Raw genomic sequence first — 22,001 nt, 5'->3', positions numbered from 1 at the left:
ATCCGTTACACGGACACTAGAAACGGAGGTTTCCATTTTTGAAGGAGATGCGGGTCAGCAGACCCGCCTTAGGCGGTTCGGTGCTCGTCCATGCGCATATGCATTGTGTACACACACTCCACGGTGTGGGGTCTACTGTGATGTTTTTCAGATATGCAATCCGTCCATCCTATTTCTCATCTTATTTAAACCGTCGATGCCAATTTTTAAGCATATCCAGATAGCACGTGGGCCCCAGTTTAGAGAATTATGGGATGATATGTCTGTTGGGCCACTTCTACACAGATCCAATGGATGAAATTCGGCGTGTACGGTTAATTTATAGTCCTCAGGCTATGTATGAAGTTTTGAGCCGAACGGATGGTGAGGACCTCGTGATCTCACATTCTAGACGATTTTCAGGCTACTTGAGCTTCAGTTTATCGATTTTCTCATATCTCTGGCATGTAAATCCATCGATCTTGGTCCCCTGGAGTCCGTCCCTTGCCTTGGCTTCATCAGAGCGTTAATTTCATACTTTTAGTACCCCTTTGCAGTCCAGACTCCTAAATACACCTTGCATCACAAACATGATTAAAGCAGGGCATTAAACAGTACCATGCTCGTAAATCTAGGTAATAAATGGGGTCTAATATGCAATATTTGACCCTCAACAGGTACCAGATTCGGTGGTAAATTTAACTACTCAAGTACTTGATAAACCTGCAACTCTTCCTCTTGGTTCATTAGCTACAACAACATTAATAGTTGTATAAGTATCATGACCACCTCTTTGGCTCATGATTTAACATAACTTTTGCACCAATAAATATACTTGTAATTCAAAAAAAATGAATATTTATGGCAGTTAAGTAAATTCTGTGTCCCATCGTGCGTGCCAAAAAATTGTTGATATTCAGTTTGTTTTCTGTCACGTGCGATGTGTGCGGACATGTCAGAATCAATATAACAGCTTGATTCAAACTTATCAACTTTGACCCCAAGCGTCGAAATTGGCAGACACATAAACTGTAATCATATATAACAAAAAACTGAGAAGGTCGATTGCCTAATCAACCACTTGCAAAATAGTGATAAGACGATCAGGCGATAGTTGAAGGGTGTGGTTTTTCCTTTAAAAATAAGTTGTACTTTACTTTTCACAAGAAATGACTTTTTAGTATACTAGTGGAATAAAAAAAAAAAAAAAAAGGAAATACTCACAATTGGTCACAAGGAGCGACTGCAAGAATACATTTCTCGAAAGAATTACTTGTATTAGATAAAGATCAAGTCTAGCATATGAGTATAAACTTGAATTACAACTAAGGATTACCGCTACTAGATTACTGCAACTCCTAGGATAGACTAAGATAGATTGTTGGATTAGAGGTAATTTTTGCTTTGCTGATCTTTTGTTCATTTATAGATCTCTACTACTCTCCTTTAAACATTTCTTTTCTTTACTTCGATAGTTGTAACAGCTGAAGCGTCACTATCTAGATCTTTCCCTTGGTGTATTTCCTTCCTTACTATTTCTCTCTCTCAACCGCGAATGCTTTTAAGCCTCTCGGTCACATTTCACCTCTCGGTCACTCTCTAAGTCTTTTAGCCGGAATTTGCTTCCGGTTTCTCGGCCACTTCCTCTGCTCTCCAAATCCCTCGGCTGCACCTTAAGTATCTCAGCCACACTCAAATATCTTCAAAGATCTTTAGTATACCATACCTTTCGTATGATAACATATGTCCATTCTTAATTTAGTTGTTACAGGAAAGGCCAGAAATAGAGTTCAACACATTTCAACGTATAATTTACTGTACAAAGGATACTACAACTACTTACTATAGCTACATGGGAAAGTAGGACAGCCCACCATGTATGTGTAGTGGCCAGGAAAATGATCAGGCCATTTTTCATCAGGTGGGCCACAAGTGACTTTAAGGAATAGGGTTATGATCCATCCACGAAGTGCCCCACAATTTGGATGGTCCGGATAGTTGTACATGTGTGACACGTGTAAGGAGATGAACATGGTGGGCACTATCAGAGGAGTCTGGCCTCACCTTCCTTTCCCATTTAAGTCAATGGTGGCCCGCATGAGCTATTTAAGTCAATGGTGCAGCCCTCTTGGGTTGTTTTCCAAATACTCGTATATGGAAGTGTACCTCATCACCAATGGAGTGAAAAAGAAAAGGGTGTTTGTATCACATACAACCGGTTGTAGGTGAGCTTAACATACAACACTTCTTGTTAGTTGTGTAGGACTTTTGGGCTTCGCAAAAGTTGGGCCCACGATGAAGATTTGCCCTAAATGAACATCAGACAGGTCCGCTAGTTAGGTGGGCCACCCTGTATGGAGACAATGGATAGTTTAGATCGAAGTTGATGATGATCCGATTCGGTGCCATTTTGTGGGCCTGTTGATGAGTGGACAATCCTAATTTTTTCTATAGGTGATCTTGGTAGTGACATAGGTCTTTTGAACGGTGTGGATGTGCTACACAGGTCGGATTCATGTTGGCAAGTGAGATGGGCTGTATTTCTTAGCTTACCTACAACCGGTTGTATGCTACAATTGCTTAAAAAATAGAGCAGGAATTAAGGGACACTCTGGCAGAGTAGGGAGATCCATGTTCATGCACCCATCTACGATGGGCCCAACTGTAGATCTGCCATAAACCAATAATGACACAGAACCAATTATCCACTCTCGCTCAAAATAGGAAGGGATCAACGGTCCAAGTTCAACAAAGGAAATGTCCACTATTGGAGCTCCGGTGCTTCCAGATCAATCACATTTCAGATGGTATGGCCCATCTACAGTGGGGCCCATGGATTGGATGGTTTGAATTGAGTACATGCATACCACTTGTGGAATAGATGTCTGCATGCGTATGGATCCCACAATCAATGCATGGCATTTTCAAATTGCCTAAAATTCTGAAGGATGGTATTTGAATATTGAAGAAGATTCTATTCCACGTATGACCAGTCACTGTATTGATGCCTACATTAGACATGGTATGTATACATCACATGAACTTTCTCTATAGCCATGTGAGCCACTGAGGAGTACAGATTTTAAATGGTATGGTGGAGCATACACATCCACCACCCCTACTTGACACGTGGCATGCATGTACCTCTATAGAGATATTTAAAATGTGGGGTCCAACATGAAAGGATCATGACCCAAAAACCATGGCAATTGGATGATTCGATTGTCCGATCGATGGGCATTTGTTAATAATGGTCCATTTGATGGACACTTCCAGGAAGCTTAGGACCGTTGGATTGATTTGTTTTTTGGAGTAGACACCATCTGTGGAGAGACACAATATTTACACGGGTTGGATTGAGGTGCATGGATAAATGATATGAGTACAGCAAGGGGTGCAGGTGCATATCCCACCCTACTCTGCCAGACCATCACATATATATGAGAGAGATGATACTCACCTTTGTGGAGAGACAAAGGCGAGTATCGTCTCTCTCATTAAAAAAAATAAAAAAATAAAAAAATAAAAAAATAAAAAAAAATGATACTCACCTTTCTCATATGAGTAGAAAGTAGAGAGAGAGATGATATTCATCTTTCTTATATGGAGAGAGAGAGAGAGAGAGAGAGATAGGGGCTGAGAGACTCATATGGTTAAGTAGAGAGATGGTATTCATCTTTATTATGGAGAGAGAGAGAGAGAGAGAGAGAGAGAGAGAGTATGATATCTCTTTCTTGCCTGAGTAGAAAGTAGAATATCAATAAACAAAAGGAAGCTGCAAAGACTAGGTGCATGTAGGAGATAAGACTCTAAACCTTTAATCACTTTTATTAAAGAAATACTGAGTGAACTCACTCAGTGCACTCAGGGAAATGACTAACACGTGGAAATGGGTCACACTTGTGTGATATCATAGCCACTCATCGCGAGATCTCCACCATTTAGTCGCCATGTCTTAGAAATCAGGTGAATCTAATCATCAGGTGGACCACTCATGCAAATCTAACTCGCACCATCACTCAACTTCTCTCAACCATTCATCTTTCTCTGCAAACAAGTTGCCCATCCGCCACCATATCAGCCTAATTTTCAAAACCCATAAATCCATCAATCTATATCGCCTAATGAACGGCTCCGATCTCACAAACTCACACACAGTTTGCCCCATTTGCATCTCAGTGAAAGTATACTTAGCATCTCTCTTAATCACTAACACCATCTTAGAAAAAGAACCACACCAACACTCCCTTTATCCACTTGTCTTATTAAGGCCCATACACTCCCTTTATCCACTACACTGCACGAATCCAGATGCACACATGTGACCATGGCCAATCTCAAGCAACAACAAAAAATAAAATAGAAATTGAAAATGGGTTTCTTAGGACATGTAAGATTATTTAAAATACAACCCTTTCCCACTAACGATTGTAGGCAAAATCATGATATTTCACATGCAAGGGAGTAGCCTTTCTTTAAACCTAGTCATCCATTAAAAAAATGACTGAATCTTGGATTTTTGTATCATTACCTCTCATGGGGCTCTTGTCCTTTTACATTGTTACTCAGGAAGGTCGAGACAACAGACTGATATGTTTCGAGAAACCCATATCACCATCAGATTATAGAATTCTAAGTAGAGAGATCAGTTGATACTTTGCTAGAGTATGATGATTTATACACATGCAATTAGTGTTTTGTGCATGAGAGTACACGTATCTTAATCTATACCGCCTAAAGCATAGGCCATGGTTCAGATGGGTTGGAACCCAAAAATGGAATGGATAATGCTAACCATCCATTTGATTAGCGAGATGTTATATTATTGGGGAAGGGTTTTGGTGACAACATTCAAAGATATTAGAAGTGAGAATGCTGACATGAGTAATGAGAAATCCATTGAAAAATAGAATCACCTGTTAATGGAAGGATTTCTATATTTGATCAATCTATACAGAGTGAACTGGTCCCTATGGAGCCACTGAAAGGGCTGTCGGACTGATGGTTGGAATAAAATATAGTTAGTGGTCCATGTTCAAAACTTTGGATTGTCCAATCGATTAGGTTTTTGGGTTATGGGTCTGAGCTATATATTTTATCCACACCATCCATCCATTTTGATAAATTATTTTAGGACATGATCCTAAGAAGAGGCAGATGCAAGGCTTAAGTGGACCATACCACATGAAGCAGTGGAGATTTAAAGCCTACAGTTGAAAACTTCTTGGAGGCTATGAAAGTTTTGGATCAAGTTGATACGTATGTTTTCCCTTCATGTAGGTCTATGATCTATATAACCTTATGAACATGTTAGATATTGAATAAACATCTCAGTGGGCCCTAAGAAGTTTTCAATGCAGAGTTCAATCTCCATTGCTTCTATTGCACTTCATAAAGAGATCGAGTTCTTTTCACCTTTCCCTCACAGTACTCACATGCTATCAGTCATTGAGAACACTTAGGCATCATATGATGGTCCCCCTTTCCCACGTAAAAATGATCAGAATTCGAACATGCTACATTTTACTGGGAATGATCGAACCATGGGAACAAATCTCCTTCGACCTGCCTCCTTTTTGGCCTTATGGCCAAAAATAATCTCTCAAAATAAATAGTGGGCATGGGTAAAATATATAGATAACAATGGCCCCACAAAGCCCTTGACATTACCATCCGTCTCTAGCTCGATCCTACTAGGGTTAGTACCCAATCTGCACCCATTTGATTTGAGATGCAGGCATGGCCCACATATAGGGGTCATGTGTGTGTGCACGCATGTGTATGGATTTTCATGCTCTACCAGTTCATTTAATGCTCTCTTAAAAAGAATATCTTGAGTCCTCTTTCTCTTTCTATTGTTGAGGTGGGCCCACCCAAATTTCTAGTATATTCAAAACATCTCAGTACGAGAGATATGAGGAAGCTGCTTGGAACAAGCACTAGTGGCTTATTTACCAAGCTTTTAGCAATGGAGAAGGAAAGAACTAAAAGACAGTAGAAAAGCAAAACAAAATATGCTTTTTAAAAGGACCACTTTTTCTCTTTTCCCTTAGAAAGACAAGGACGTGGGTGCTGTGCTCCACTGCATTAGAATTTTGATTTGGAGATTTTGGATCTCTCCCTCTCTCTCTCTCTCTCTCTAACTTTCTAATCTACAACATGGGCCCATGAGCGGCTGGATCCTGTAAGGCCATAGGTTGGGCCCCTGAATCTTATCTTGAGTGCCAGCTCAGGGCTTGAGGCTGTACTAAGCTTGGGCTAATGATGAATGGTCCATAGTAAATGTTGCCATTGGAAGCTGATTGTGTACTTTGTAGAGTAAATATTGTGGTGTATGTGTCTTATCCATGCCATCCATCTATTTTTTCAGATCATCTCAGGGCACAAAAAGAAAATGGAAGCATATACAAAGCTTAAGTGGACCACACCATGGGAAACAATGTGAATTGAACTCCTACCGTTGAAAACTTCTTTGAGTCCATAGGAGTTATGGATGAAGCTGATATTTGTGATTTTCCTTTGTTCATATCTTTGTGAACTTACCAATAGGTTGGATGAAAAATAAATATCATTGTGGGCCTCAGGAAGGTTTCAACCTGGACGTCATTATCCTTATTGTTACCTGTTGTGTGGTCCACTTGAGCTTTGGATGTACTTCAATTTTGGGCGCATGCACTAACGTGGTCCGGAAAATGAACAGATGGCGTGTATAAGATGCATAAATCAATGGTGGGACCCACGGAGATTATTCAGTAGGCTTAAGCATACTAAGTTGCAAATGATCAATGGTTCAAAAGTCTACTCTGAAGTTCTTTTTGGTTGTTACCTAAAATGACCATTTTATCTATATGATCAGTGGCACTGGTTGATTGCTTCAAGCCATCGGTCTAGATTGAGCCATTTATCATTGGCCCAAAACTGGTCAACCTAAACATTGAACCTAGGTTTTTCATGCTTGGTCACCTTGGCCAACTTAAGGCCAGGCAACTGGGCCCATTGCCATTAATCCATGATTTTGGAAACAACACCATTAATCCATTATCAATGAGCCAACACCCTTAATCCATTTAAATGGGCCAGGTTAGGTCTAGGCCAAGCTCATCCTACATTGTTCTGGGCCTGCGACGAGCCAAAATAGGCTAGCTTGATCCCAACTCAAAACATCTATATTAGGTTCAAGCTCGAGAGAGAGAGAGAGATGGGAGCATGGGTTAGAGCTCATGCTAGTGGATACTATAAAATTGTCCTTGTAGACCATAATGGTTGGGTTTGGCTAGACTCAGGCCAAGCTGATGGGCTAACGTACACAATCCAAACCTAACCCGATTGAAAAAACAGGACTAAAATTTAATTTTGAGCTCATCCATCAAGCCTGATACTCCAACCCAAGTCTATCCTAAGGCGGACCAGGCCAGTAGGTCCAACAGGCCAGCCCAGCCCATTGACAGTCATACAAGTGAGTGGGATTGATTTGAGGTTTGGCTTAGTGGCTGTAAGACTTGAAACTTGGCTTTTATTGTTACTCTAAAAGCAGCCTATTCTTGCAAATGGGGGATGCATATTTCCAACGAAAGCCTTTCATAACGAGTTCCTATGCTGGTATGCTAGGTGGGGCCCACCGTGATGTTTGTGAGAAATCTACTCCGTTCATCCGTTTTAAGAGCTCATTTTAAGCTATGTGACAAAAAATTAGGCAAATTCAAGACCCAAGTGGGCCATACGAGATGGAAAATTGAGGAGAAAGTTTTCTACTGGTGAAACCTTCCTAGGCTCTACTTTGATATGGCCATTCCCACTGGGATAAAGTAAAGTAAAAAAATTATTTGGCCTAATACGGAACTTTTGTGATGATACAAATGTTTCAATGGTGTTCACTGAATCAATCCCCACCGACTCCTCTTGTGAGGCCCACTTGAGTTTTGGATCACCTCATTTTTGGTCACATATCTTTAAATGAACTTGAAAAATGGATGGACATGATGGATTTCTCGCAAAAATCACGATGGGCGCCACCTACAATCCCAAGAACTTCCTAGGAAAGGCTTTTGGCAGGATATCAGCATCACAAATGGGGTTGGTTTCCTGTTACCATTTTCAAAGAAGAGACATTTGGTGACATGGCATGGTACGATCATCCATACCGATTCACACTATCATTTTACATGTCCTAATATTTATTGTACAATCCTAACATTTGATTAATAAAAACTTGTTCATTGAATTTGGATCATCCAATGACACCAATTGGAGTATTTGAATGATATCATCATTTCGTGTTTTGGGTCCCCATCGAGTGGATTTATGAGCTAAGGAATAATGGTTCTGTGAAGGAGCATGGATGGTCATAATTAAAGGTGGCAATGGGCCACCTAACCTGCCCAGGCTGACTTTTCGCCTGGTTCTTAGCTCACATGCAGGAGTTAGTGCAAGGCATTTTCAGCCCTCGGATGCATTAAATAATATTTTACATTGGATTATAAGTGCTTGTAAAAGCCATCTTATGTTACTTAAGATAAGCATCTTATACCTTAAGTAGTTTATCTTGGCTTCTACTTATTAAGCAGATAAGTATGTTTGGTAACTCTATTTATTCTCTCTTCTAACTCTATTTATTCTCTCGGGATCAATTTATCAAGAGTAAAAAAGTTCCTTTAAAAAAAAAAAAAATGAACTAAAATGTTTAAGTAACTTTAAATTTTAAAAATTACTTATAATTAATCATGAACCCAGTAAAAAAGTTCCTTTAAAAAAAAAAAATGAACTAAAATGTTTAAGTAACTTTAAATTTTAAAAATTACTTATAATTAATCATGAACCCAACTTACTTTTCTGATATAAGTTATTTTCTTACTATTGTAAGTAAAAAAAAAAAAAAAAAAAAGAGTAACTTATTTGGTGGTATCCAAATGGGCTTTAATTGATTAGTTCTATTATTTCTTTGATAGATCTACCCAGGGTTGTAGCCACAGTAATCCACCTATTCGACTCCAACAATTTCTGATAATCTCCGGAAAAAAAAAACAAAAAAACAAAAATGAAAAATATGGGTTGTTCATCAAGTGGGCCCTGCTATAAACATGTTTTGGCTCAAAACTAGGCTGGCCCACTCATCAAGTGTGCCAAGATGCATCTAAAAGAGGTGCGCTCCAGTGGTACAGGACAGGTGTGGAGTCCGCATGGTGTGTGTGTAAAATCCAGCCCGTCCATCAGATGTATCAACTCATGTTAGCCCTAAGCCACAAATCAGATCGATCAAAAAGCTCTGGTGGGCCACAGCATGGGGAACGAGGGGGGCGGATTAGGTGCGGCTGGGGCTCTCTTTGATGTATATATTATATATCCACACCGTCCATCCATTTTTCCAGATCATTTTATGGCATGAACCCACAAAAAAAGCAGATCCAATCTCGGGTGGACCACACCACAGGAAACAGTGATGATTGACCATTAAAAACTTATTGTGGCTACAAAAGTTTTGGATCAAGCTGATATTTGTTTTTTCCCTTCATCTCTGTGACCCTAGGAAGTTTTAAATGGTGGGTATTCAATTATCACTGTTTCCAATGATATGGTCCACCTGAGATTTAGACCTGCTTTATTTTATGCTCATCCTTAAAATGATATGGAAAAACGGATGGACGGAGTGGATAAACAGTACATACATCATGGTGGGCCCACGGTCAGGGCCGCACCTAATCCGCTATGGGAACAAGGTGGGAGGGAATGCCCCGTCTTGATTCTGACCGGGGCTCACCTGCATTACAGCACGGCCTAATTTTTATCCTGACCACTCATCCAAGCCAGATGAAGGGTCTGGATGGCCTGGATTCCATATACACAACACGGTGGGTTCCCACGCAATTACGCAAATGAAAGTTGAGCATCCCCTCTCAGCTCGACCCCGTTCTCTTGCCCGAATACATCACGTGGGCCCCACTTCCGATACCGTCGAAGTGCACTCCCATCTAAAAATGGACAGCTAGAAAGTAACCATTGGTCGATCTCCATACACGTGTCGCTTACTAGACGATTAGACGATCCTAAGTTTTCTCCCGGCTATGTTCATGTGGGCCCCACCTGATGAATGAATCGGATGCTGCAAAAGTAGTCATCCCTGATACAATTGTTGATTAAGGTATTGTAGGGTCCCACAGAATGAACGGTTTTGATTGTGTTTTCAAATCCACATGTGTGATGTCCATGGTTCAGCAATCCAGATGGTGTGATCAGATGGGCCTCCCTGTAGATGGACGATGCCTTGAAAATGTCCCAAATGTGAAGTTCCTAGGCCTTTCATCTTAGACTATTGCTGTACTTTCTTTCTTATCCATCCATTTGCAGGCCACTTTCATTCTTACCATCTTCAGATGATTTTTGGTCCACCAAGGATCTATGGTGGGACCCATCTGATCTATGGTCTAGAATTTGGACGAATAGGCTGCCACAGGTAGGTTTGTGGGCCTGTCGATTTGGGCCTGCTTATGGGCCTTTCCCTAAACTTCTGTTTTACGGTCGAGATTGGGCTGGGGCCCAATTTCCAAGGTGGGTGATTGAAAGTTCATCAATGGACCCGATCCTGAGTCAACTCAAAATCATCTTGGATCATTGTAAGGTGTGGGCCCAACCGTCATTGTCTCCAGATGGACCGGGTTTGCTAAACCATTGATTTCTGCCGGTCCCACAACGGTCTCTACAATACGCTTACTGGATGGGCCATAATACTTCGGCGATTAGGCCCAGTTTCATCTCATGGGCCCATACGCCTTATCTATGTGGGCCCAAATTCGTTTTCACCTCTTTTTCTTTTATGGGTACCTATTCTAAGTGCATCCAACACCTTAAAATGCATTGGGATGTTCGTGTAGTGGGCCTCGCTGCCTACGGGTTATAGCCGGAAAATTTAACGGTTGAGCTTGATGGTTTGTAGGTGGCTTGTAAGTAGAGCTGAACGCGAACCGAGTTAGCTCGGTTAGCTCGCTCGGCTCGACTGAAAAAAGCTCGATTCAACTCAGTTTAAAATTGAGTTCAAGCTGAGTTGAGATGATTTTTTTAGCTTGAAAAAATTTCGAGCCGAGTTGAGCTGTATTTTTTAGCTTGAAAAAATCTCGAGCCGAGCTCAACTCAACTTGAATTGAACTCGGATCAAACCAGTTCGATGACTTGGTTTTTGAGATATTGATGTTGCTCGGCAAGTATTTGTTGAAATGACTCAACAAAGTGTCGGCTGGTGGCGAGGAAGGTGTGGATGTAAAACAAATAACCTTATATATTGATTTTTATGTTGCCTACCAAGTGATAGATGAAATACCTGTATAGCGATGATGTTGTTTTACATTATGTGAGAAATTGAACGTGCACTCCATGTGTTTGAAAAAATGCCAAGAGGCTTGAACTCAGCTTGAATTGGCCCGAGCTGCTAAGTCAAGCTCGGGGACCGAGTCGAGCTGAGTTTGAGCTGGATCAGCTAGTTGTTGAGCCGAGTTGAGCCGACTTGGTTTGACTCGTGTACACCTCTACTTGTAAAGGGGAATGATCAAATGCCTTTAGGTGCACAGTAATTACTATATGTTCGGGCTGTATTGGGGTCCACTCATGATGTTTTTATAGAATCCAGCCAGTGCATCTCTTGTGCCTTCCTATATTCACCGTACATTCGAAGAAGTTTCCAGATGCAAAACTCATACGGGACACAACATAGGGAGCATCGTACAATCACTCATAAAAAGGGGATGATGATATTGTACCCTATTTATGATAATTTATCGTTATTGAAAAATCCAGTTGCAAAGGACGCTTAGTGAAATGAATTAGCATGTTAAAGATATTCAAAGATAATTAGAGTTTGTTATGAAATCACAACTGCGAGGATAACAGTTGGCCAAGTCATCCATGAGATCAACCTATCAGTCACGTGTCCGGATTAAGGAAAAAGCAAATGTCATATTGATCCAAAACTTTTGTGAACCCAAAAGGATTTCAATGGCGAACCTTCAATCCCCACTGCTTTTTCAGTGTGGTTCACTTGATCCATGTGAGATTGAATGGAAAATAAATACATCCTTGTAGGGCCATGCAACTTTGGTCTCTTTTGAGCCGTTCATACAACTCTAAGCACGAGGAGTGTTGTTGCAAGAATCTGGAACACCTTCCACCACACCCTGGACCTGCGCACAGCAGTTAACAAAGAAGACCCTGGCTCTAGCAGGGGACCCTCCGATGCCAAAGTCAAGGTAGGGAAACTGGGTCTAAGTTGCGTAGAGTAGATGGGAGGTGCGAGATATTGCGTACCTGTTGCAATAGGTTTCTCTGGTGTTTATACTGGAGAAGTGATGGGATCATGGCCGTTAATCTCGGCACGATTTACTCAATCAAGCGGATATCGCGCGCGCGGAGATATTGGCCGTTATCTTTGGATCGTGTGAAAGATCATGCCTTAATAAGACGTATCATCGGGCGTGATCTTCGGCCACGTCCATAATTGAGCCAGTCCCGCAACTCGGTTCTCCGAGCTCATGATTGGACTGCTCTCATCCAGACTTGGACTCAATCTGTCCAAGTCTACGATCGGATCCTACTAGTTGGAGCCCATAGTCGAAGCACAGGGGTTAGAGTCCGTTGCGCGTGCATGTTCTGGACCTAGTTCTCGACCTCTAGGTCAAGGATGAGCTATGCTCGGCCGATCCGGGGTCGTAGTTCTTCGGATGAGATTTTCGACCCAGAGTCGTGATTCCTCGGTGGAGAGCTCGGCTTCGCTAACCCAGGGTCGTGGTTCCTTGGAGAAGAGCTCGGCTCGGCCGACCCAAGACCGTAGTTCGGAAGCCCAATTGGACTTGATGTAATATTCCCCTTCCGAGACCACATTAATCAGTTCGGTTTGCCCGGGTCGGCCTTTATCGACTCTGCTCGGATTTCCCCATAACAGAAGCCCATTACTCTCTTAGTTAGAGCCTGGACTTAGAGAGTAAATACCTGGGGAAATGAACCGCCGCTTTCACTCATGATGACGGGTCGGGGCAATCGAAGTGTAATCGTCGCGATGATTATGCCTTGAAGTACATGCGCGGTATGACAACCACATCCTTTCGAACCCTAACCTCTGGGCATGGGAGGCGTGGCAGCGGTTACGATTCGTAATCAACGGGGCAGGGGAAGCAACGCCACGTGCTCATAGGGAGGCGAGAAGCCGCCTACGCCATAAATGACATTTAATCCCGACGGGGCTTGGGCCTGGGAACGTGGGTTTGAGCGTATCATTTCCTTCCACGTGCCCCTTAGGCTCGGTACCAAGCCACTTCGGTTTCGGAGACAGCTGTCTGTAATGATGGCGCTGGGCGGTATGGGGCTATATAAACCCTTCGACCCTCTCATTTGAATCCTCCTTCCCTTGCGCTCTCGTTTTCTTGTTTTCCATTCTCTCTGCTTTTCTCAAATTGCCTTCTGCCGGGAAAGGTTTTTTCCCGCCGGATAAAGGGATTCCGTCAGTCGGAGAAGGGTCTCGCTTGGAGGAAGTCACGGGAATAGAGAGAGTTTCTGTCAGAGTAAATCGCCTACAACACAGTGAGTCCACCGTTTTAGCTTTTTCTTTCGCTATGTCAAGTAATTCTGACGAAATCCACAAGATCAGAGGAGCGGGAATGGACTCCGAGCCAGAGACTACCGACTCGGGACTCGGGGACTTCGAAGGCCCCTTGGAGACCATACCGCTACACCCACCGGCCAAAAAAGACTGCGGGTCCGAGGGCCAAGAGCCGAAGCACAAAACCAAAGAGGGCGCTTTGAGACCTTGCGGGAAGGTCTAAGGTCGGCCCTTCAGGGGGAAGATCTCAAGCAGCAGTTCCTGGGGGCTCAGTTCTGATCGAGTCTCAGATGGCCCAGATTCGTGCCGACTATCAGATTCCAGACTCGGTGCATATCCGAGCTCCCTCTCCTCTGGATCAACCGGGTGATCCCATCGACTGGGGATTGCCATATTCACCAGTGCCCTTCAGTGCGGACTTCAATTCCCCATCCATCTGTTCGTGTGTCTGGTAACCGCACAGCTGAAGCTAGCCCCGAATGCTTGGTGGATGTTAGTCTCTACCTTCATCCTCTGACATCGGGTGAAGAATCAACATTTGACGCAGGACGAGTTCTTGTACTTGTATATGGCAAGTATGACATGTCCGACTCGGCCTGGTATTACTTCTCGACCAGACCCCAATGTATCCCGGGCTTGATAACCCGACTCCCCTCTTCCAACAAAGATTGGAAAGGTAAGTGGTTTTGGGCCTCGGGGGAATGGGAAGCCCCTGCCTCTGAGCTCGGCAAATTGCGAGTCCGAGTCCCCACCAAATTCTCCAACCCCAGTTGAGCACCTTTTGTTCAGATTCCAGTAGGCCAGTTATCTACAAAGGAATCGCGTGCGGCGATCCCTTTCATGTGTACTCTTCAAATTCTTCTCACTTGCATGCACTTCGCTAAAAGGCATCTTCATAAGCCGAGCTATCAACTCAGCATCAATTGTGGCCTCCCGATCTCTACCTACTGGGATCTTGAACTACAAGGGCTCCAATGTAGGCTCTCAAATGTGGGCGTAGAAGGCTCGGACTGTGCCCACATTTGCGCAGTACTCACCCTCGAATACAGGACCCCACCCAGCCTCGACCAGGCGGTCCATCACCAAATATTACCCAAAGAGCCTCTTATCCACATGAGCTTCAAAGAGGACCCTGCGACCCTGAAATCTCCTATGAAACATATCCGTCAGGAGGATCCTTTCGAGGGGAGCCTGGGGATCAAGCTCCCGCTTGGTCCTTATCTCCCAATCGACACTTGCACTAGCGGCAGCGCCTCTAGACCTCCTTAAACGAGTAGGGCGACTAGGGCCGGCCTCATTCGTAGGAGTCCTCTTCTTCCCCATGAGAGAAAGAAGCGTGAAAGTCGAGAAAATGGCCGTCACAAGCTCGTATAGAGCCATTGGAGTAGAATGATAGGTGGAAATAGGATGGATCGTTGAACTTGAAGGTATGTGAGACACAAATGAGAGATTTGTGCACTCAAACCAAAGGGAAAGAGAGATAGGAGAGAGTTTTGATGGGAAACGGTGGAGGGGAGTGCGTGTTGAAGGAAAATGATGAAATGGGTGGATGGAGGGGAGATTTGAGAGAGAAACAAAGGTTTTTGAAGAAAAAGGAGAGCTTGGAGGGGTAGGTTATGAAGAGGGGGTGTGTTTGGAGGGGTTAAAATTAGCCCAACACACATCAATGGGCCATACAATGCCCCAGGAGCGTCGGCCCGAACCGGCCCGCCCGGCCAGGCCCACCAGCCGGCGAGGTCCTCGCCGGTCTCTGGATAATCCAGCGATGCCTTGCCAGTGGGGCGAGGTCCTCCTGCCCCCTGGACCCTAAAAACATGTGGGACCCACCCAGGGTCCCCCTGGAAGTGTTCTTTTTGGCCTCCGACTCCCTTTTGAGTCGTTTCGGGTCATTTCGAGTGCTCTCTGATATAATTTCGTATTTTTTCAATTGTTGAAGGCTGGGATTGGGTAAATCATGGTCTAAACTCGTCGATTGACAGTCTAAAAGTAATCCGGGGTCGTCTCAAGCAATCACGGATGTGTACGAACCCGATCTCAGCGATCGTTTTCAGTAAATTTTGCCAATTGGCGAAACTGGAAAACCTAAGCTTGTCTTTACATTTTTCTCGCACCCACCTAGGTCTAAATGCGTCAGCGCGCGTCGTGTGACCATAACCTAAGTCCGATTTTATCCAAATCATGCTCTGATACCAACTTGTAACGCCCTGAAAATCGAGAGTCGAGAAGAAGTCCGACTCCCTAGTTCCAGCGCATCACTTATGCAACATATTTAATGATGATTAAATGTTGTGTGTATTTGTGCATAAAACATGAATAAGATTAAGTCAAATCAGTAAAACATAATCCAAGGACAGTTGTAATATGCAAGTAGAAGACTGACTCAAATATGTATAGCGTTATAAATCAATATAAGTCCTCAAAGTATGTATGCATTGCCAGGTCAATAATTACATGTATTGTTTCAAATACAAAATGTCAAAAATGTAATAGTCCACTACAAGTATAACCCTGAAGCCCCGACAATCAAAAAGGTCTATATGAACCCGCCTGAATACTGCATATATGAGAAAGCATCCTCATTGTCTGCGAAGTCCGCCTCTGCCTCATCGGTTGGGTCTCCATCTGCAACTAAGACAGAGTCTGGTTGGTGTTTAAAACACTGTCCTGTAACGTGGGAGTGAGTGATCAACTCAGTGGAACAATAAAACAAAGGTTAACATGTTCTCAATTCAGTCAAGCAGTAATGATAAAACAATACAATCAAACATCCCTAAGTACTCTGATTAATGCAAGAATGGTATGTATAAATGATGCATGCCCTCGCCTGCACTCCCTCTGTGATCTTCATCTAACGGTCGCGCATGTCAGTCACTTTCTCAGTGCTCTGCCCAACGTCAAACGGCACATGCAGTGCAGTGTATGAACGTGATTACCAAGTTCTTATTAGTCTGTTTCATTCAGCAGGATTGGGAAGCTAAGGTACCTCCCTTATATCAATTCTCAAACGATGATCCATTCTAGGGTCGTCAATCCTAGTAAATCTCATACGATGTTACGGTTCTAGGTCGCTACAAAGGGCTCGTCACCTTATCAGTGTAGGCCTAGTTTGTACTCTTGTTGCTATGGAAAGGCTCGTCGCCTCTACGCAGTCTTAGCGTACGCTCAAGGTCACTACAAAGGGCTCGTCACCTTATCAGTATAGGCCGACAGCTCGAATACAGTGTCTCATACCACCGTATTCGACTCACGAGGCTGTGTTGCTCACTGGACACTACGGGGAGACTCGTCACCCCAGCATAGGCCGACAGCTCAACCACGGTGTCCCATACCACCATGCCTGGCTCATGAGTCTTAGCGGATCGAGGTACAAAGGTTAAAGGAGTTTTCACTGGTGAGTTTGGTACCTTAGATTCAAGCAGTAGCGTCCATACATGGTGAACATACATCGGGTCAATCGGGTTACTTGACGAGCTCGACTAGTACGAGCGCACGTTAAGTTGATCGACATGAAGTGCATAAGCACTTCGTGTGGCCTAACCACTGCCGACATCCCAAGTACGGCTCGGATTCATCGATCACGTCCTATGTGGCAAAACAACCTTAACCACCTATTCAGTGCCTGTTACTGATTGTCTGGACTATACCGTAGTCCCAAACACATTCAATTATAACAGATGATCATATAAGATAATCAGAGCAGTAATGGATCAACAATTCCAATCATACAAGCATGTGAGCATTTGATGGATTTCAACTTAAACATGAATTCACACATATGCAGTCCCCAAGTAAAACAGACAAAGAATATAAGTTACATGGAGGAAATCATACACATCGTTAAGGTAGTTGAGAATCTTATCTCAATGCCCATATAAAGTACAATTTACTATACACTGGTTCATTCAAACATTTCTACAAACACTTAGACTACATATTCCAACATACATGACGTATGTTGGTGATAGCACGTATTAAGGCAAATCCTTTCACTAAGGAATTGTCACGTATACCTCAACCATATGTCTACAACAGTTAATCATGGTAACCCCAACTTTAGATTCCATACTCATACAAACATTTTAACAAACACATGAATTGCACTACTTCGACATAGTTCATATGTACATGTAAGGCGAAACAGACAACGCATTAGGCATGTGAAATGGCACCCATGTCAATAATAAATCATTAGCCGACATTGAAAGCCTTGAAAACCATAACCTATATGTTTATATTCCGCACCTTTCGCCAGTAGACTCGTAGCGAACTCAGTTTTAAAAGTTAAGTCTTTGTCTACGGCACCACAATAACCTATAACAGGGAATAGGTTAGCTACTTCATTTATTACGCTAGTCAGAAACCCTAAGACAAGTTAGGGTTAGGTTTTCTTACCCAAGTACGGAGTCGGAATTGACGGAATAGCCATGTAGAAGCGGTAGTTAAACCCGATGAGCAATGGGATTGAATCCCAGGAGGAATCTCCGATTCACTCTCTCATTTTCTCTTTCTTTCCTTTCCTTTTCCTCTATTCTCTTTTGTAGGGTTTTAGAATTCGTATGGAATATAAGAGAGAGAGTTTAAGGCCCTTATATAGGCCTAGGTCTGATGGAAATGGCCCCAGGGCCAAGGTATACTTAGGTTATATCCAAAGGGCATCTGTTTCAGCCCATCGGGGCACTTCTGGTGGCCCCTTTTCCACGTGCGGTTGGACTTAAGCTCCCTGACATTAGATCTAGGTCAGGCTGAATTTTCGTTCCGATCGGATTTACAGATCAGCCGTGGTGGACCAATTTCAGTTTAACGATCACCGGCACTCGATCAAGGCCACAAGTACATGGCCATATATGGGACATTTTCCCTGATCCAAGGGTGTATTTGGGTCAGATTCTGACGGTCTAAATCCTTATATTTGGCCCGCAAGCGACACGACTCAGATTACTTAAATTCGGATTTCATTTCTAAAGATATTCACGTTTCTTACGCACTTTGCTCCGGGCTCAAGTTGAGCATTTCTAAACGCAATTTAGACTTGATTTTCGAGGGGGTTGTCAAGTCCAGTAATGCGGTCATAACTGTATAGTTTTGCGGTTATCGGACTTTCGACGTGCGGTCCAGGTCCGATACGGAGTTTCGGTGTGCTCCCGAGAGCAACCGGGTTTAGGGATGGATTCTAGATTTCAGGGTAATGTAGCGTCAATGATTCTGCACGGTTTGGGTCTTGCAGATCATATTTAAAGTGATTAGTGCTAATTTCATAAGTACTCTAGTTTAGCATTTACTAATATTAACATAATTTCTAAAGGTTTTGGTCCTGGGCGATTTCTGCCTGAGGTGGTACTCGGGCCCTTGTACGGATTTTTTCGAGACATTACATGAAGAGTAAGCATTTGTGATGCTGAGCCCCCGACACATGTCTTGGAATTTATCGTTATCGAACTGTTTCCCATTGTCGAACACGATAGTGCACGAAATTTCGAACCAACAGATGATGTTTTTCCAAACAAAGTCGGTTACTTTCTGTTCTATAATTTTCGCTATCGGCTCAGCCTCGGCCCATTTGGTGAAATAATCAATTGCCATAATTGTGAACTTGGTCTGCCCTTTCCCAAGGGGTAGTGGCCCGATGATGTCGATTCCCCACTAAGCGAATGGCTAAGGCCCGCTCATGGGGATCAGCTCTTCAGCGGGCTGCCTCGACATGGCGGCAAACCTCTGACATTTGTCACACCTCTGGACAAAGCTCTTGGAGTCTTCTCCAATTGTTGGCTAGAAGTACCCCTGACATAGTATCTTCTGCCCGACTTCCGGAATGGTTTCCACAGATCCCTTCGTGGACCTCCCGGATCACGTAGTTAGCTTCGTTGGGTCGGAGACACCCAAGGCAAGGCTGAGAGTACCCTTTCTTGTACAATGTGTCACCCATCATGACGTATCGCGCAGCCCTGACTTTCAGACGTCGGGCCTCCAACCTATCTTGAGGGACTTCACCAGTGGTAAGGTACTTTGTGATCAGATCCATCCAGCTCGGGGTCACCTGCATTGGATTGATCGTCATCTCTTGGTCGGCTCGGTGAGTTCGGTCGATGCTCGAGTGATCTATAAGAACTCCATGGGGATGACCCTTAGGATCTTCCCCTCAGTAGCTGAGGCCATCTTTGCAAGTGCGTTAGCCCAAGAATTCTCAGCCCTCGGAATCTAGCTGATGATGCAGCCCTTAAACTTCTCCGTCAGTTTCTGAGCTTTGGCCAAGTAAGCAATTATCCTTGCCTTCTTGGCCTCATATTCTGCCGATACGTGGTTAACGATGAGCTGGGAATCGCACCGCACATCGAGGAACCGGACTCCCAGATTAGCGGCTAGTCTGAGTCCAGCAAGTAAAGCTTCGTACTCCGCTTCATTGTTGGAGGCCTTAAAGCCGAGCCTGATGGCGTACTGAATGGTGGTTGAGTCAGGTGCAACTAAGACGACCCCTACCCTGGCTCGCTTCGAATTAGACGACCTATCCACAAATAGGGTCCATCTATCATGCTCTACTTCTGTTTTAGCCTCCTCGGGAGGAGGTAGTGCTAGAGGGACAACCGATGTCACTTCTAGATTATCCGATGCCTCCAAATTTATGTCTTCAATCTCACGACCCGGAATGGTGAACTCGGCCATGGCTTGGCCTTTGATCATGGTCTTGGCCGATACTAAATGTCGAACTCTCCGAGTTCTATCGCCCAGTTGGTAAGCCGCCGGGACACCTCAGGCTTCTGGAGGACTTGTCGAAGAGGGGAATCTGTGAGGACAATGATGGAATGCGCCTAAAAGTACGGATGCAACCTCCGAGCAGAGACGACTATGCTGAGGGCTAGCTTCTCCATGCTCGGATATTGGGTCTCAACCGGGACCAAAGCCTTGCTGGTGTAGTAGACTGGATGTTGCTTGCCCTCCACCTCTCGGATGAGTGCCGAGCTAACGGCTGAGGCGGAGACTGTCAAGTAAAGAAATAAAAGCTCACCCTGTTCGGGCTTGGATAGCAAGAGAGGTGACCCTAGGTATTGTTTCCGCCGTTGAAAGGCTTGTTCACAGTCCGGGGTCCACTCCGCTTTCTTGTGACCCTTCAGTTGCTAGAAGAAGGGAAGACACTTGTCAGTAGCTCTGGATATGAATCGTCCGAGCGTGGTGACTCGTCCAGTGAGGCACTGGATCTCTCTCATCATACGTGGCGAGCTCATGTCGAGTAGAGCCCTGATCTTATCGGGGTTTACTTCGATGCCTCTCTAACTAACCTAAAACCCCAGGAATTTGCCTGATCCCATACCGAAGGCACACTTGGCGGGATTCAGCTTCATGCGATATTCTCAGAGGATCGAGAAGGTCTCTCCGAGATCCACATCATAGTCAGATGCTTTTACACTCTGACGAGCATGTCATCTACGTATACCTCCATGGTCCGACCAATTAATCGGGCAAACATCTAATTCACCAGTCTCTGGTATGTCGCCACAGCATTCTTCAGGCTAAAGGGTATGACCCGGTAATAGTAAAGTCCCTTGTCCGTGACAAAGGTCATCTTCTGCCTGTCTGGGGGGTGCATGGCTATCTGGTTATAGCCAGAGTATGCATCGAGGAAAGTAAGAAGCTCATGCTCGGCTGTGCTGTCAACCAGTTGGTCGATCCAAGGCAGAGAAAAACTGTCCTTGGGACATGCTTTGTTCAAGTCTGAGTAGTCCACGCAGACCCGTCACTTCCCAATAGCCTTCTTCACGAGGACCACATTTGCGATCCAGTCAGGGTAGTGAACTTCTTCGATGAAGCCCACGTTGAGGAGCTTCGACACCTCCTCGGCGATGGCTGCGTACATTTTGGCCTCGAATGCCCTTCTCTTCTGCTTTACCGGCTTGTGTTTGGGGTCCACATTCAATCTGTGAACCATGATCTCAGGAGTGATTCCCACCATGTCTTCGTGCAACCATGCGAAGACATCCTTGTGCTTTTTGAGGAAGTTCAACATCTGTGCCTATTGCTCAGAATTCAGCAATGACCCAAGCTGAACTGTTCTGCTCGGATCAGCCTCCTCGAGCGGGACGGTTACTAATCCTCTATGAGTGAGTCCTTCGCAAGATCCCTGGGGTCGAGCACGTTAATCGTTAGGGCTTGCTTTGTTGAACCCTTTTTTACTGCCACCGAGTAGCATCTGCGCGCCTCGCGCTGATCTCCTCGGACATACCCGACTCCTACTTCGACGAGAAATTTCATCATTAGATGGTAGGTTGACACGACTGCCCTCATTACGTTAAGGGATGGTCGTCCCAGGATGACGTTGTGCGCTGACGGCACATTCACTACGAGAAAGTCTATTAGCAGAGTCACCTGATTCTGCCCTTCTCCAGTTGTGACTGGGAGGGAAATAGCGCCCTCGGAGATCACCTTATCTCTGGCGAACCCGTGTAGTGGGGTCATA

The sequence above is a fragment of the Magnolia sinica genome, chromosome 15, assembly GCF_029962835.1.
Source record: "Magnolia sinica isolate HGM2019 chromosome 15, MsV1, whole genome shotgun sequence".
Taxonomy (NCBI): domain Eukaryota; kingdom Viridiplantae; phylum Streptophyta; class Magnoliopsida; order Magnoliales; family Magnoliaceae; genus Magnolia; species Magnolia sinica.
This window is presented reverse-complemented; position numbering follows the sequence as displayed.